Genomic DNA, 18,454 nt, shown 5'->3' on the forward strand with positions numbered 1-18,454 from the left:
ATCCACTATCATTGCTAAGCAGTGCAAGCAAGCTAGCAAAACTCCCATCAGCCATAGCATCTGTTAAGCTTTAAAGAATAACTTCAAAATTAGAGTGTGGTTGCAAATGCAGGGCTGTGCAAAAAGTGCCATCTGGCCTAGATCTATGGGAGAGTAAATAAGTGTATTTTGTGAAACTGAGGAGAGAGAGACCCACAAAACCACAAGGCATTTGCATTGAGAATTTACAGTGGTTGACATAAAAGAATAAACCATTTCTGTGCAATAGGATAGTGCAAAACAGTGCACTTGGTCACACTATGACTTCAGAATAATCTCAGCAAGAGGGAAGGAGAGGAATCCCTATTGGGCTTTTCTAAAGTTTTAAGAAGGTATAAAGAATTTTGAAAAGGAGATGGATTTCTATGGGGGGTAATAAAATGACACATGGGTCCTAAAGTATCCTAAAACCACATGATGAAACTGTGCCACAACAAATAATGACAGAATATTTCTGGAAATAAGTGACCTCATTTTACCTTCTGTAACACCTGCAAGCTGGATCTGTTGCTTTAGGCTGGGAAAAGAATTTTCAGGCAGCACGAAAGTCATCTCTGATCCAAAAGCACCTAGCAGTATCAAAAAGATTATCACACTTGGTCAGTGATTAGTTCAAGGTGATAGGAACAGGTTCTGGAATATTGAATGAGTAACTTCTATTTGACACTTTTTGAGGGACTTCAGATATATGCCAAGAGCCTGAAAAAGAATAATTATGTTAAACTACAGTTATGAAAGAAAGTCAGAAATTTAAACTGCTGGTCAAGTCTTTTTCTGGATTTTTCTTGCAAAAGTGAGAAACCCTGGAGATAACATTCAAAGACAGAGACACAAGGACTAACACTAAAGGAGTGAAGAAATAATACACAAATTATCAGCCACAAAATATTTCAAATGTATAGAGTTTTTAACTGATAGTAGAGCAATGCCTTAGGAGGCAACCTAGAAACAGCACTGATACAAAGTTGGCATTTTTCAAGTGAAGCCTGAGTTGATAAGAAATGCAGCTGTGCTGAAAAGGAGAAGTTGTGTCTGGCCCTGCTCTTTGGAATGGGACAAGTCAAGCCTTTCTGAGGGCATGGTGGTTGTGCAGCCTCATCCAAAGTTAACAGGATGTATCCTGAAGAAACCTCTGCTCAGTAAATCCAACTGACCACACTGCATTTTTGGGGGCGTTTGCATTGTCACGAGAGGAAAATTATATGCTAATGGAAGATATGTTTAACTTCCACCTTCTAGAGAGAAAACAGAATGTATCAACTAGTCACTTCTGGAAATATGAGTAGCCATTCCAGGCACTTAATTCCATGTTCCAGACAAACAGACAAAACTCTGCTTACAGCAGATGGTGAGGTGGTCATGAAATTAATTCAGACTTCAATAAGTAGCACAATCTGTGATTTGTGAGAAATTAGGATTTCTTTAAAGCAGGCCAGGCAGTAATTCTTTATTGCAAGGGTAGTGAGGCACTGGAACAGGTTGCCCGGAGAAGTTGTGGATGTCCCATCCCTGGAAGTGTTCAAGACTGGGTTGGATGAGGCTTTGAGCAACCTGGTCAAGTGGAAGGTGCCCTTGCCCAGGGCAGGGGAGTTGGAATGAGATGATCTTTAAGGTCCTTTCCAACCCAAATCATTCTATGATTCTGTGATGAACAATGAGACACTGCTCTACTACATGGCATCTCTGGTATGCTGATAAAGTAAATGGGACAGCAACCTTATCAGCATAGAGAATCTAGCAATTGATGGAAAAGGCAAAAATAACAGGAATGGATCTAGAGCTTGAAATGTTTGTCCACTGTCAGATACACAGAGTGACTAGTCAGTAAACCAAATCACAGATTAGTGGGGGAAAGAAAATGTTGAGGAACAGCAAGGGGGTGAAAATCAGGTGGCTGAGAACCTGGAGTTCTTTTCTGAGGTTGCTGTTTTGATTTTAATAATTTTATCTCTTTGTATTTGTGAACCACTGCCTCTGTTTATTCATGTTAAAATATACACTGTTGCAATACAGGCGTTCTTTATTTTGTTCTAACATCTTATGCTATGTAAGAAGCCTCTCAGCAGCAGCGTCAGAGACGAAGGCAGGACAATGGCACAGTGCATGCCAATACTACATAGTGGGATCAGGAACCCAGTGGATTCCTAGATGATTCCCAAGCAAATGTCATTTGCGCTCATACCTTGCAAGTCTGTTGTTGATGACTTCTGAGCTCCTGCCACATAGCAGAGTCCTGCTATTTACCCATAGTATAACATACATAGATTTCAACGTAACAAAATTAACAATTCTGAAAATGTTAATACTGAAGGATTTCTTTGAGGAAGGAATTGACATGGCACCCATTTTAGACTCCAAAAAGTTACTAATAAAAAGAGTTTGTTCCTAGTACTCTGCAAGATTTATGGATATTTTTATCTTCAGATATATGTGTACTTTTATTCTAGCTTAAAGTTATGAAGGATTTGAATTTTATTTTTTAATATAATGAGTCTTGCTTATGGCAGTTTTATAAAATTCAAATAAGATACCTTATCAAATTGTGCCATGTTAAAATTATAATTTGGTGCATTATAAATTAAAATTTAAAGTTGCAGCAGTGATTTCATTCACATTATTTTTGTAAAGCTTTGACCTAACATAATTTTAAATCAAGCAATTTGAAATCACTGATTCAAATCACTCCCCTACTGTTTTGACTCTTTCAGGGGAGACAGGATTAAAGAGCAGGGTTTCTTATGAGAGAAATGTTTGAAAATGTTTATATGTGGCTGCTTGGTGAGGAACTCATGATTTATAGCATAAAAGAAAGAAAAAAAAATCTTGCAGCAGCGTTGTGGCAGAGCTTTTGAAGACAGAACAGTCAGGGCATGTAAAACTGCAGTTACTATAGTAACAGGATCTTAGTCCTTTATAAATGAACGTGGAGAATTTGGGGATGTACGGTCTGACATAGTAGCACAATGAAACTACTCACATTCATCACTCTTACCATAAATTTGTATTACAGTAGAATGAAAAAAGCCCCATCTGCAGTGCAGCATGTAGAGTGAGTAAAAGGGATTATACTAGGGATTACGCATGTGCGTGAGAAGATGGGCATTGTTGTAGCAAGTGGATAACACAGATGGTCAATGCCTTAGTGTCACTTCCTCAATCAGGACTCCTAGATTAATTGATGGAATCAACAGACTCCTAGGCAGGTTTCCTAGGAGATCCTGTATAGAAAGAAGAGGACTCAGATACTTAATTAACACCTAGAAAGCAAATTGCAGAGACATGGAAAACACTCCTAGTATGAAGCTTGCACTTGGATGAATTGTGGATACACATTTATCATCACTAGGTCATTTTTGAAACAAAGGATGCGTCGTTCTCTTCTGAACCATTTGTAGCCCAGGTTAGGTGAATAGGGGTTTGGTTTGGTTTGTTTTTTGAAAGAGTAGCATTTGTTATGTTACTCATATTGTCTCCTGGGGGCATAAGGAGAAAAAAAAATGGTGGGATTTTTATGGGTTTTCCAGTGTTCTGTTTAGAAGATGTGTTTAATAAGTGTTAGATAATAACAGTCAGTAATACAAAAACTACATAATGAAGTCAGAAGCCTGAAGCTATGGTTTTATAAATGAAATCCTTTTGATAAATGGTTGTTAGTTACTAAGTCTGCCCTAAATGGAATCTCCTATAACCTTCTAAAGCAGGCTTGAGAACAGAAATCTGTTCTGTCCCAGATTTCCTTATTCTGCACGAACTTGGATTTACAACTGTTCCGCTGCATAAAAGGGAGAAAATAGTAACCCTAAAACGTGTTATAGCATCTGAAGCACTTTAATAACACGATCACGTAACATGCTTAGAGTAGTTTAGATGAGCTTAGGGATACCCTATAATAAATATAGTTCAAGTTTTTTATGCCTTGGAAATGTTCCTGTTAATGGAAACACAGCTGTACATGCCGTAATGCTACAGCACCATGTAATGTTACAGAGTGAGGGAGAGAAAATTAAATTCATTTTCCTATTCAGGGAGTTCTGTCAAGGCAGGAAGAGAGAGGAAAGAGAAGAAAATATTTCTTGTTTTCTTCATATATTCTCAGTTTTTTCAAGTTACTGAGTTCTGGGGTTTAACAGGAATCAGCTGTAAAGGAGGATGAAAGAGGTTCACATGAGGGAAAGGCAGGAATGTGTAGATTTAAAGGGCATTATCTATTTTATAGTCAATCTGTTCAACTTAATAAAAAGGGTTTCATTAAGTTGATTTTTATTTAGTTTTATGTAATTAATAAGCAGTAGCATTTCAGAAAGTTATAACTTTTCCTGCTCATTTTCCCTCCTATTAGGGTTTCACAGTATGAACGAAGGGTAAAGTTTTCACAACAAAATTGTACTTGAAGGCTCAGGGGAAATCCCTCGTCCAGTCTGGCTGCTGGGAATCTTTACAATGAGCCGTTCAGGAGCTGAATATTAGTTACAAGCTTAAAAACAACAGCAATATTGGAGTGGTATCTCTCAGAGGCAGACATGATCTGAGCTATTGTGATGACTTGCCATAGGTGAATAATTAAAGGCACACGTTAAATGGACAAGCTAATTAAACTGTAATGCACAGCATTTTGGACATCTGAGCAGTGAGGTAAGGCACTACAGAGCCCATTGGCCTTCCTTTCCCAACTTCTGTTTTCAGTCTTTCTCTAGATATAGCATGCGGGCTGTCGTTAGTGTTCGAGTGCTCATTGTGCACTATGAAACTTTGAGCTAAATTAAAAATTTGCTTGAGTAGAGGGAACATTTTAGTTATGCATTTACTAAAAGAAGTTTGAAGAATCATAAATCTTTGCCATGCAGTTAATACAAAAAAAATTTTTAAAAGGGGGAAAAGAAAGAAGAAAAAAAATCCCCTTGCTACCCATTAAGATAAGATCGAGGAAGGTTTAAAGTAGTAATAAAAAAACATTAAGAGCTCTTGTATTCTGACAACATAGTCACTTAAACTTCAGTATGACTGGAATGAAACGCTTAAGATAATAAGGATGCTATCTGTCACCATAAAGCAGGAATGTGCTGACAATTTTTATAGAATTCAGGTTGGCCACCTATCAGCTGATGAATGCAATGGGTATTTTAAACCAGCATTAAATTTATATACATTATTCAACTGAAGCTACTGTTACTTGCTCATTAAAAATAATGTACAGATTGTGGCCTCTAAGTATTCTGGGATGGATCTTTCAAATTCTTCCTCTTCAGAATGTTTCTGTTTATATAAATAGAGCACACAGAGAATAATTACGACTCCATTTTCAGTTATCTGGAAATCTCAGCTTTACTATCAAAAGCAAGATATATAAAAGTTGATATAGATTTGAGGCATGGAAGACACAAGTAAGTATTTAAAAAATAAAATATAAATTGAAACTCAGAATTAAAATGAACCATTTTTTTAAGGGCTTGAGGAAGACTCAAGCAATGTAGTATCTGATCCAAGAGGCTTATTCTGTCTTATCGTTCTAAATGCCCTAGAAATTAATTCCTCTTATGGATTTATTCAGATTTCAAATAATAATGAATACCAGAAGTCTAAGGACTGTGTCACTTAGTCATCCTGACAAAAATATAATAACATTTCATAAGAAATCTTAGAAAGCAAAGACACGTAGTATACTTAGACATATATACAATCAGTACTAGCTGAAGTACTGTTAAAGATTACAGTATCTATAGAAGTTCATAATGAATATATGCTCACATTAGAGGTGGCAAAAATCTTTCTGAGAATTATTTATTCATTAAAAATTGAATTTCAGTGTAGTACTAACTGTTTTCCATCTTGACCCAAATTCAAGGAACAAATTTAGGAAAAGGAAAGTGATACATCTAAAAAACATTGAAAAGCAAAATGAAATGTTTTGCCTTTTTTTTTTTTTTTTTTTTTTTTTTTTTTGAGAGCTGGTTATTCGAGAGGCTTAGGTACTATCTCTAGAACTACAGTAGAGATACTGGTGTTCCTTTGACTCACACTTGGCATCTGAGAAATACGGACTCAGCTCTGTTGTCTACCAAATTCAGAAGAGGTACAGGAACTTAGGTATATTGCTTTTCCAAGTCAAGTGGTATGGAGTATTTGAAGATGGCTTTCTCTTAATCTTTCCTATTTAAAGTGTTCCACTTTGCAAAAATAATGAATTATTTATTGGACAAGAAAAATAGAGAAAGTAAGAACTCTGAACTGAAGCATCTATTATTCATCCCATGACTTTGAGTGGAGAGGTGAATAGCAGTTGAAAGTTTTTGACAAAAATCTTCTCCAGGATTGTCTTTTACATATATTCGTCCTAATTGCTTCTGTTACATGTGAAAATTATTACTTGTATGGAAAAGGCAAGATCATAAAAGTATACTTTAGTGTTGTTACTTTCTCCACTCTTTCTATATATGTGCTTTTTACTCTTTTATTCTTAATAATATTGAATCTTTCTATGCTATCTGCTATCTTGTTTCCCATATTTCTGTAGATCATTCAGTAATTACTTTTTTTCCCATTTATGGGCATTGCGAATTTAGCTGTGTGGTTGATTTAAAACAAAACTTTGAATCTGAATTAAATCAAGCCTTGCTGAAAGTTTCTGTAACAGGAGAAGTGTGAAAATCATACATAGAATACCTAAATCAAATTATCAGCTTTCTCACACGCTTACTGTAGTTTCACAGCCTGCCAGAGCCCCACAGAGTATATGAGCAATATAGTCACTCCCTCTAGTAAGTGTCGTTGTATATATTTACTATTCCCTTTAGATACCCACCAAAATGTGGTATGCATGGGAGTTTCAAATAACTAATGGCTTCATGATGCAATCATTTGAACATGCAACAACTTTTTGAATATATTTTTTTTTATACCAGTACAACGCTGTATGGGTTACAAAGGATTAATAATGTATATAAATGTATATTAGTAGTAGTACAACATCTGTAAAATGCTAATACATATTTTATGGTGCATTCACAGTATATTATGAATGATAAATAGGTGACAATAGATGCCTTTATGAAATATTTATTATGCACTCTGGTTTTAGTTATGCTATAAGCTGCTCAAGAGCTATCAACAGAAATTGAATAGAGTTATCAAGGTTACAGTACACTATTTATAATGAAATGTGCAGGCTTAAAATTAAGTACTGCAAATTATGACAAAAAGTTGACAAGCTACAATTATAAAATAAACCGTATTCTGGTACAGAGTAGCCCCCTGAGGTGTTCCATCTTTCTTTGAAACATGGCATATGGAGCACTTGTATCAAATTTCCAGCCTTTGGAGTATAGCAAAATGAAATTGTATCCGTCACAAATCCCCTAATGAGTCTTTGAAGAAACGTATGTAGTAACTTTGAAAACATAATTTTGGAAAATCAAGAACTACTTCTGTTGTTAAATGGCTGATTGATGTCCTACATGTCATTTTGATACTGACAAAACAATTCAAAATACAGAATTTTTCAAATATGGATTAATTTATTCTCTTTTTCCAAGATGGGAGAATAATTTTTAGGTATCAGCTTTTAAGTTCTAATTCTTTTTGCGCCTTTAAACAAGCAATACAAATTACAGTATAATTTGCTATTCTTAAATCTCTGTTTTCCTTATTCCAAAGTGATATACTGTAAAGGAACTTCAAATATAAGCATTAGAAGAGCAGTGTTAAGATGAAAAGAAGTGGTAATACTAGTTCATATTTAATTAGGAGACAAAACTAGCTCTTATTATACATATGTATATATGCCTTTTTTTGAACAATGACTAACAAAATAATCCTTGAGAGATAAGACTATAGTCTAGAAAAAGTCTACCTAAACTTCAGGGGGACTTTAGTCTAAGATATTACGCCAAATTAGTCTTTGTTTACATCACAGTTAAAGAACAATACTTAAAAAAGAATTTTACCTTGCAATAATATTTCCTACTGTATTGCTCTATGTTCTGTGCTGTGGACTCTATGGTCTCCTATGAACCTAAAAGCTGTTTCTAAAGGAAGAAAAAAATAGTTTTTGTGTGTGGTAAGTAATGGCTTGATAACGTCAGAAACTGAATATTTGCTTAAAGATTCTAGAATGGTCATAGTAGCGGAAACTTACTACACTGTCCATACTACACCTACACTAATGAGCTCCAGGCTGAAGTAGGAAAGGCCACTACTAAGAAAAACTGGTTGTCTGCTTTTCCATGTCCATTTAGCTTTTGGCATGTCTACAAAAACTTCCATTACGCCTGCAACATAATTCAGAAATCATCAGCAGAGTCTGATATGTATATTCTTGTCCTGAAGAAGTATCAGAAGTGTCTGAAACACCATTTAAAAATACTCAAAGGAGGCAAGTGTCTTAAATCTCTCCGATATCTGAAGTGATCTGGGTACCAAGTTTTCTTGGACTCCTGTAAAACTTTAGTGTCACTTCATATACAGTGTCTTAAGATAAGTTTTTCTTATTTCCTGCTGTTACAGAGATAAAGTCAATGTTCCAGCAATGTTAGGATTCCCTTATTTTTTAATTTGTAAGGCTGGATGGCTATAGATTCCTAAAATATTTACTGTCTTTTCTTCTTTCTGTGGATAGAATGGGGAAACTGGAAAAGTTTGTAGAAGAGCTGGGCAGCCTAGCTCTTCTACAATAGTCAAACCGGAAAGTCTTTGAGCTGAAAATTGTTGGGAGTTGGAGAGTACTTGTATATAAAATACTCTTCTCCTATTCTTTTATTCTCTGTATATTTTTCTTATAATTGTAAGGAGATGGTGTTTGATATGAACTGGACCTTTGTTTTGGTGCAGCAAGCTTTTTCTTGTCTTCTTCCCTTATGTTCTACTTGCATCTACAAATATAAGATTTTTTTTTGAAATGACATTTCTTTCTGTTACTCCACCATCCTTATAACTGACACTCTAGCACTATACTGCTGTCTAAAGTACTAAAAGAAGGAATTCACCATGACTTTCCAATTTTCTCTCTCCTGTCATGATTTAATATTTCTGATTCAGTAGCAATGTTTTATTTTCCACCTAAAATTATGCATATGGCAAAAACTAAAATAACAATAAACTGTTAAGGATCTGGATTTATATCAGCTGGTGTAAATCATTAAAGCTCCGTAGTCTTCAACTGACATGCACCAACAGTCCTGACAGGGAGATGCTGGTTATGTTTGTTTAATGAGACATACAACTTCACAGGAGGAGAGTCTCTTCTCTGAATGCCATGTTTGTTTCTAGCTTGTTGAAATGTTCATGAACTATATTCAACTAGAATTACTTAGTCTTAAAATGTACTTCTGTTGGTTATTTCCTGATATAGAAAAGGCATCACAGAATTGCTTCCAGGCACTGTGTTTCCAGGAGTATTTTAATATTCACATTCGTTAGTAGACTTGATTTGTAGTAAATGTAGGCAAGTAGTCTGCCAGACCTGAAAGGTAAACACAGTGAGCTAAATTCATATCCTAATAAATTCACAGACCAGCCCTCAGCTGGTGCAACAAAATCATATCAACTTTCTGATTGTTTTTATTGTTTATTTGTTCCAAAATGACCTTCAGTAAGCACTACTTTCCTTCCCATCTCCTCAAACAGAAAGAGGTCAGTAAAAACAAGGCTGTCAAATATCTGTCAGACCAGATTTATTGTACTGCTTAAACCCATTGAAGTAGATTTTTTTCTCTTTCTCTCCTGTAATCTGACCCAGGGGTTAAACTCTCACGTATATGATTTTATTTATTTTTTTCTCTTTCTTCTTGACAACCTACATGAAACAAAACAGGTGTGAGTCAAATCTCCAAATCTCTGGGGCATGGAGTGTTTGAGTGAGTATGAAGCTTCTTACTGCTGGCAAAGCTGGCTTTAAAATATTACCTGGCCTCAGGTATTTTCATCAGTTGACTAAAAAAATAAATCTCATTTTATCTTGCAATTCAATTCTGATATAAAACTGATGCTTCACACAGTCTCCACTAAAGTCACAACACATGCCTTGAGCTGAATTTGCCATCCAGCCCAAGCAGGGTAAACTTTGGGAGGTTTTCCTGCCCTTCCATCCCCTTCTCCCTCAAGGATATCTAGTGCAGAATCAAGCCTCTGCCACGTTTGCACTGGAAAGTCTAACTAAGAACTCTACAATTATGTCTAATTTTTTCCTCTATAAAACTAGGATAACATAGTGAAAGGTAAACAAATTCCCATTGCAACAAGTGGTTCTGTTTATCAGTAACTGGGATCTGCCAGATTCTTTAAGCTATTACAAAAATCAACAAGTGCTTATAAAATCCCACTCTCTCTGAGATGTAAATTGAATGCCATTATCTCTTGTTTCAAGCATACATTGTATTTAGTATCTGCTAAAGACTGTCAATTTGCAGAAACTCTTGTAAAACTTACTTAATTTCAGGGGGAATAGTAACATCTGGTGAACACAGAAGAGGTCCTTAGCACAGCTACATGGATATTATCTCAGCTGCCACATTGCTGGTGATATGTAGAAGTTGTTTTACACTGTGCTAAGCCCAGACAAAGTATCCACCATGTTAAGACGACTCATAATAGCAGGCAGCAAAAGAAGTCTAAGTTTATATTTGCACATTTAATATTCTTTAGACTGATTCTTAAATGCAAGTGTGAGCTACTGTCGGTGAGAAAACTTGGTTTTCTTCACTGGTTTACTGCTTTTTATTACCTTGTAACAATCTGGCTCATTCTGTTTTCTCTGAGACTAATGTCATTTTTGCTAATGGAAATGTTCCCAGTAAGTATGAAAAGGATAATAATGTCAGGTGGTCAGATACTAGCTACCATATGATTGAATTTCTCTGAACACTATCACCTTTTCCAACAAGATTTTGGAAGAAGGGAAATCTGCTCATTTGTCCAGAACATCAAGTGCTTGAAAGAGATCTGAAAACTTAACAAACAGCTGATGGTGCACCCCACAGTGCACACGCAACATATCCAGTGTGCTGTAGGGGTGCATTTTGAATGAAAGTTACCTTATAAAACATAGTTAGAGAAAACAAAAGAGGAAACCAGCAACATCGATAGGAAAGCAAATACTGACCTAAGATAACAAGGGTTAGATAGGGTGGTTCCCACAGCCCCGAGAATGGGCAGAGATCACAAGCAGAATGGGATGCTTCACCACGGTGTTTAGGTGAGCAGGTTAGCACTCAGAAGAATAATAAGCTATACCTCTTTCAGTGCTTTTAAAACAGACTTTATATTTTTAAGAAATTAACCTTTTTGTGTTTCAGAGGAGCCGCGTTAGATCATGTGAAATCGCAATGTATAGACTACAGGGCCTACCCTCTGCTGGGCCTGCAGAACTAGGCTTTACGTACGCCAGCTCTCCTGGTATGAGGTGCAGCCCAGCTGCAGGAGCTCTGTAAAGGCTCATTTATCCTACTGAGAAGCAACAGGGTTAATTATCTCATGTCTTTCTCATGGCTGAAGCAGTTACACTATTTCTGCTATCTGAACCGCTTCTGTCACTGGCTCTGGATCTGCTTCCCTGGGGTACACAGTTTAGGCATGTTGCAGGGTTGCACTTTGTAGGGAATGAATTCACAAGTGAGTGAATCACTGAATCACTACATTTTCACAGCAGAAGGAGGTCTTGAGACCTGGCATGGTGATGCACCACAGGACCTTGTGAAAAGACAGCAATGCAATTGGCTTGGTAACTGTGCCAGCGCTGTACTACAGGGCTCTCTTACTCCTGGGGTTGCATTTTTTTTTTCGCTCTACATTTTCTTTAGGCGTCTTTTGCTGTTGTTCCCTATTAGAACAGTTAATCCTGCTTCTGATCCACTGAGCCTAATAGTATCCACCGAAGGTGTAAACATTAATTGGACTTAATGTTAAATTTGTTTATCCTGTTAGGACCATAACTCCAATATTCTTTAGCCACATGTTATACATACCTACATACCTAGTATAAAATAACTTCTTAAAAATACTAGCTGTCCTTATAAAAGGTGCAATTATCACAAGTATCATTAAAGTGGATTTTACAGTAATTTGGTTTACTGCTTTACTCACCTTACAAAGTTTAATGTAGCTTGTGTAAAATCTTGCTTTATTTGCCCATAGTTATATTTTGTATGTTAGGAAAGATGTAGAGGAAATATTTCAAATCAGCCAAACTTTCCAATTACCACCTTCCTCCAAAATAAAATGCGATAAATAAATGTGGAAAATGCATCGACTTACATAAGGAAAACTGCAAGCTCGAGAGCTTAAGATATTAGCTGGCAGTGTCTGAAGACTGCTTTACTGCCTGCTGTTGTGAACTGCTTGTTTGCAAAGCGATTAATGCGATGTTCACTTGTTGATTATTCCCAGGACTTGTTCAGCACCTACACTGAACACACCTTCCCTGCCCCCCACCCCCCGCCTCCATTCTTGGTCTAAAATTTTAATTGAAGGCGTCTTGTTTGTAGGGATTGATGTTCACATGTTGAAGCACAAAAATAGTTTTATATAAACGATGTAGTATATTTGATACTGTTGTCAGAACAGATTTTATGGAGTGTCCTTCATGAAGCAACTGTCATACTATGCAGCACATGAAAATTTAGTGGGTATTTTTATAGTACATAGGTCTGAAGCAAGAAAGGAGGCAGAGATTCTAAGACAGATGGAGCTGCATGAGTAAAAGAATTACTGTGGCAAAACAGGGTCAAGGGACAAACAAGGTCAGGTTTAGAGCAGAATTAATGGGCGAGAGAGTAGATGGATCTGAGATCTGGCTTACAGTGAAAAGTATAACCAGCTGGACAAATTGAAAAATTTTGCAGTGTATGTCAGCAATATCCTTCTGCAAATTGAAGAGCCATTCTGAGGCTTAAGAAACTCAGGTTGAGTCCTGTGCTAGGCTAAATAGTGCAGTTCCATTGATTGCAACGGGACTATTCCAATTTCCCCAGTTGATCTGATTTGCACTTTTTCATTCTATTCTTCCTTTTATTCTACTGAAAGCACCAGCAGCTATAGTCTCCCTTTCTTTCTTTCTCTCTCTCACATACACAAACAATGACAGAGAAGGCTGTTCTACTGAACATTTTTTATCAAATAATTTACTCTTAAAGAGCAACTGTCAGAGACAATTGCCAGAAATCTGAAGACTGAAAAAAAAAAAGAACTAGATAGCTTCTAGCTGAGTGATGTCTGTGGCTATCGGAAGCATTTCCATATAGAAACAAGGACAGAGCCAACCCAAGGTTAGTCTAGTCCAGCATCCTGTGGCTGTGATGGTGGCCGTCAACTTAGGCGGGAGTACAGGGTAGACGAGGGGACTGGGCAAACATACAGCAGTATGTCCTCTGAGTATTCTTCTAGCTTTGAATGACTTCTGAGTCAAACATGTCCTGAAGCAGAGAGCTTTGTTTTTAATGGGACTCATGGAATTTCTTTAGTGAGTTCCTCCAGTGTTCCTTTCAACCCATGTAGTCTTTTAGCATCTGCTGAGTTCTCTGGAAAGTAATTCATAACTTAACTACTACATAACCTAAACACATTTCTTATGAAGAAATAGCTCACCATTCTACACTGTGCAAAGAAGTTTGCTCTGATGCTAGCCCTGCAACTTTATTTGATGATTTCCCCTCTCTCACTCCCTTCCCCCTTGGTATTGGAAGAAGCAGTGAACAATCAATCTCTATTCACTATCTGCTTTCCACTCACAATATTATAGACCTCTCTCTACTTAGCCTTTAGTTGTCTCTTTTTCAAACAGAAAAATACTTATCTACCCAGTTGCTCCCTTTACAAAAGCTGCTCCATACATTTGATCATTCCTGTAGCCTCTCCCTGTACCTTTTTCATCTTCGCAGTATGCTTTTTGAGAGGAAGCAGACTCTGGTTTATGCAGTGGCATAATAACATTGTCTGTTCTAGCCTTTATTACTTTTCAATCATTTCTTAGCACTTAAGTTTGCTCTCTAACCACTACTGAGCACTGAGTTGATGCTTTCATGAAGATATTTATTATAATGTGAAAATCCTATGTGACTGCCAGTTGAAAGACCATTGTTGCGTAATAATGTTGAGATAGTTTTTCTCCTGGCTGCATCATCTTCACTTACCTGCACTGAATTTTATCCGTGACTTCCTCACTGAGCAACTTACTCCCCAGGGCCCTCTGCAGTTTTTCAGAAGCATTGGCTTGACATCCATCCTTAATGCAGTATAACAAAATCAGTCTAATAGGTGCATGCACCATCCTTTTGGGATAAAAATAGTTTAATGGCAGCTCTGTGTATAGAAACAAATGCTACCTGCTGACTGCTCATTCTGTGGGGACTCTTTTTATTTGACTGAAAAACATTAATCTAAAATGAAATGAATGCTTACCTGGACACTGTTGATGAAGAAGTATGACATTTATTGCAAAGATGGTAAAGGAAATGTACATTTTCTCTATGGACCGTGATCTCTTTCCTAGTGACTCTCTAGTCTAGTAGCTAAAGCAAGAGATGAGGAATTACAAAATCTGAATTTGAATTCTATTTTTTTTTGTTGTCAGAAGTTCAGAATAAATAGTTTTCTCATCTTCTTTTTTCTTCCTGTTTGTGAACATACAGTCATTTATTTATTAATTAGTCTGAGGTCTTTAGAAAAGCAATCATGTATTAATTTTTGTTCTTTATTTTACTATCTAAATAATGCATTTTCCCTATTCTGTAAATAACATAGAGATGCTGCTGAGAAAGGCAGGTTGAATAGTTGCTTAAGATATAAGTTTTTGTTTTAGAGGTGTATTCTTAACATCATTCAGACTTGAAATAATGGAATAAGCTAAATGCATGGTCAGATTCAATAACTAGATCCTTCAGAAATAATACTGAGGTACCTGGTTCCCTGCCCAGAACTTTGAAGTTTTCTCCCAAGGTAAATTACAAATTGCAGTTAAAGGTCTAAATTTATTTGAAACCAAATTAAAAAATAAATATTGGATTTTTTTTTTTTTAAAGAAGACATTTAATTTGGACCTCATTAACTGTCCTGTTGCAGCATCGCTGGAAATACTGATTTTTCAGTGGTGATTTTGATAGTATTACTTCACTTTTTAGCCTGATTTCTTAAGGAATTACATTAATCACCAGCCTGTAAATTATTTTTTAACTTATTCATGACTTTAAACCATATTTTGAAATGGATCAGTAATATTAAATTCCCACAAATTTTGTGAAATAACCTGGCAAATGACCTCATTAAAGAAAAGTGTGAAGTTTGAACTCACTGTATGTTACGCACCACAGAATCCACATTGAAGAAAAAATTAGGAATGCCCAAATCTCAGAAAAAGCTTCATTTATGTTATTATTTTTTAATTTTAATTTTATTCTCTGTATTACTTTTCCAATATTTTCTTAAAAACCAGAGAATCCAGTATAATCTGTTATTTTTTCTCTCATGTTAAGGTCTGATATTGGTTAATGAGAGGTATCTTCACAATGTTTTCCGTAGTTACAGTCTCCCATGAAGCATAAATGCTCTGAAAAAATCTTTATCTCTTAGTTTCAGTGCTCATGAAACTGCTTGTTAGATTGTATTTTGCAATACATAATATGTAAAAGATGGAATGACTAACTCAAAATGAATCATAGAAGCATCTCTTCAAAGTGTTTCTGTAGTTAGTCATGAAAATTTCAAATAAACTGCTACTTTGTTGAAAGACACTGCAATAAAAAGTCTCTCTCCACCAGAAAATTTTCCAACCACATTCCGCAATAACTTTGGCAATACTGGCCTTCTCTACCCAAACAGCGCAATTCAGAGAAAGTGCAAATACTTCCCTTGAGTGTCATCAGTGTGTGGGTTAAATATGGAGTATAGAGATAGGAAACATGAATTCCTTTTCGGCTCAGGAAGAAGGAAGACTGCACAAAACTGGAGACGTGAAGGATGTTGTTATTAAATACCTCTGAAACCAATTTCCCTTGGAAGTATAAAAGATTTCTATGTGATACATGTTCCAGTGCAATGGCTCTGACACTGCGGTCTATGAGAAAAGAGGAGTAAGCATGGAAGCATGAAAGTCTTACAGAAAAGACAGACGATACTATTTTAATTTTCCCATTCAAGTTTTAGTAATGCAAATGTGACCGCGTATAGTCACAAGGCACAGACACTACGAGATACATCAAGGTGAAGGGTCCAGAGCACAAGTCTAATGAGGAGCGGCTGAGGGAACTGGGCGTTAGTTTGAAGAAGAGGAGGCTGAGGGGAGACCTCATTGCTCTCTACAATGACCTGAAAGGAGGGTGTAGGGAGGCAGGTGTTGGTCTCTTCTCCCAAGTAACAAGTGATAGGACAAGGGGAAATGGCCTCAAGTTGCAGCAGGGGAGGTTTAGGTTGAATATTAGGAAACTCTTCGTTACTGAAAGAGTGGTCAGGCACTGGAACAGGCTGCCAAAGGAAGTGGCAGAGTCACCATCCCTGGAGGCATTCAAAGAACGTGTAGATATGGCACTCTAGGACATGGTTTAGTGGATGTGCTGGTGTTAGGTTGACGGTTGGATTTGATGATCTTGGAGGTCTCTTCCAACCTTAAGATTCTGTGATTCTAAGGTAATGTAACTGCTCAAATGACACAGGTAGAATTAGCGATCAAGTTCTCTAGATCTTTTTTAGGTATCTGGAATATTAAAATATTGTCTCAGATTTCATATGCAAATGATGTAACTTTCTACTGTATTTTCATGCGCTGTGTTTCCCGTGTGCGTTGAGTTTTCTGCTTTTACTTTTTCAGTAGCTAAAAACAAGACAGGTTCAATCTGAGCAATTTGAATGAGGTCACATGATAAATTTGGCTCCCAGCTTTGAGCTACATAATTGATATCAAACATCAGTGATGGGAAAATACCTTACAGATTTAAAAAGCAAAGCTAAACAAAACAAGCTTTAGAAAAAAGATATGTGATTTCTCTTCTTTTGCAGCTCTTTGTTTTGTTTACCACCCAGTCCCTAAAATCTTATAGTCCTGTTCATTAAGAAAAGGTCATGCTAATCCTCCCTAGTCACCTCTCACCATGTGCAAGTGCTGTGATGCATTATGAGTGGTAGAAATATTCAGCTTGCCTCAGCAGGCTTTTTTTTTTGCTTTCCAACTCATAATCAAAACCAGCATTTTATCGACCCTACTGATGATATCTCTCTTAAAACCAATGCGGTCATGTCTTATGTCTTTCAAATGTTTGCACTTCTCCCATCTCCTGCACCAGCACTCAGGAAGAGTGCGGCTATCCCAGTTACTGGAACGATCAAAAGGCCGTAATGAACTGCATAGATAAATGAATTTGTTATTGCATCCACATATACCTGTAAATGCATTGCAGTTTGTGAAACACATGAAAAAGAGAGAGATCAGGGAACCTGATAGAGATAAATCCCACTAAAACCAGCTTAGAGCATTAAAAAAGGAGAACTGCTTACAGTAAAATATGTTTCTAATCTCCAGCCCCCATGGGATCTCATCATGCACTCTGCTTTCGTTCTAGCCAGTAGAAGTTTTTCTACCAACCTCAGTGAAACTTAGAACATTCATTTACTCCTTTTTGTTGGATTTTTTTTTTTAAATGAGCATTGGCAATAATTAAGTTCCAGTAAAATTAATTTAGAGCGGCTGCTCTTAAAACGACTCTGACCACTTAAGTGCATTAATGTTAAGGTGAAAGACAGCCAAGAAAATATTAGAGCATTTAGATACCATTGTCAAAGATTTTCACTAAGGCTGATTTGGATGAATATACTTTTTTTTTTTTTTTTCCATATAGCAACAGATGCCTTACAAGGCTTTGGCAACAAAATAAAAGAACCATAAACAGCTCTGCTGTCTTCTGATTTCCCGTTAGTTAAGTTTCAGGTAAGAGATGCTTTTAGGAGCTCTACACCTGGCAAAACCTGCTTGAAAAAAATATAACCTAAGAAACTCAGAATTATGGTCTAAGCTGAAAAAGACTTCTGTTTTCTGAAATCATGGATGTTCACAGGAAGGACATCTAAAGGACTTTAAAACTTAGAGAGTTTTCAGTTTCCAGCATCCCATTTCTTTGCCTAGAGAACCAACAATGCGTACCACAAAAGTACTGATTATATAATTTCCTTTAAACAAACACTTCCTCATGATTAAACATGATGTATTGACACACTGTTTTTATCTCTCCATGAAGTACAGGTATTTTCATAAAGTATAGGACTGTGTTGCACTTGGAAGTCTACAGATTCTGTGTAGATTTCCTGGATGCACTTGGGCATGCTTCTTAAGGTTTTGAGCCTAGGGAGATGAGCCTGAGAAAGATCAAGAAAATGGTTCTTGTTAGTATATTATTTTGAAATCAGGAGTTGTGGATTATTATAGGCTTTCTTGTGCATGGTTAAG

This window comes from Chlamydotis macqueenii, chromosome 8 (genome assembly GCF_036417535.1).
Source record: "Chlamydotis macqueenii isolate bChlMac1 chromosome 8, bChlMac1.mat, whole genome shotgun sequence".
NCBI lineage: Eukaryota > Metazoa > Chordata > Aves > Otidiformes > Otididae > Chlamydotis > Chlamydotis macqueenii.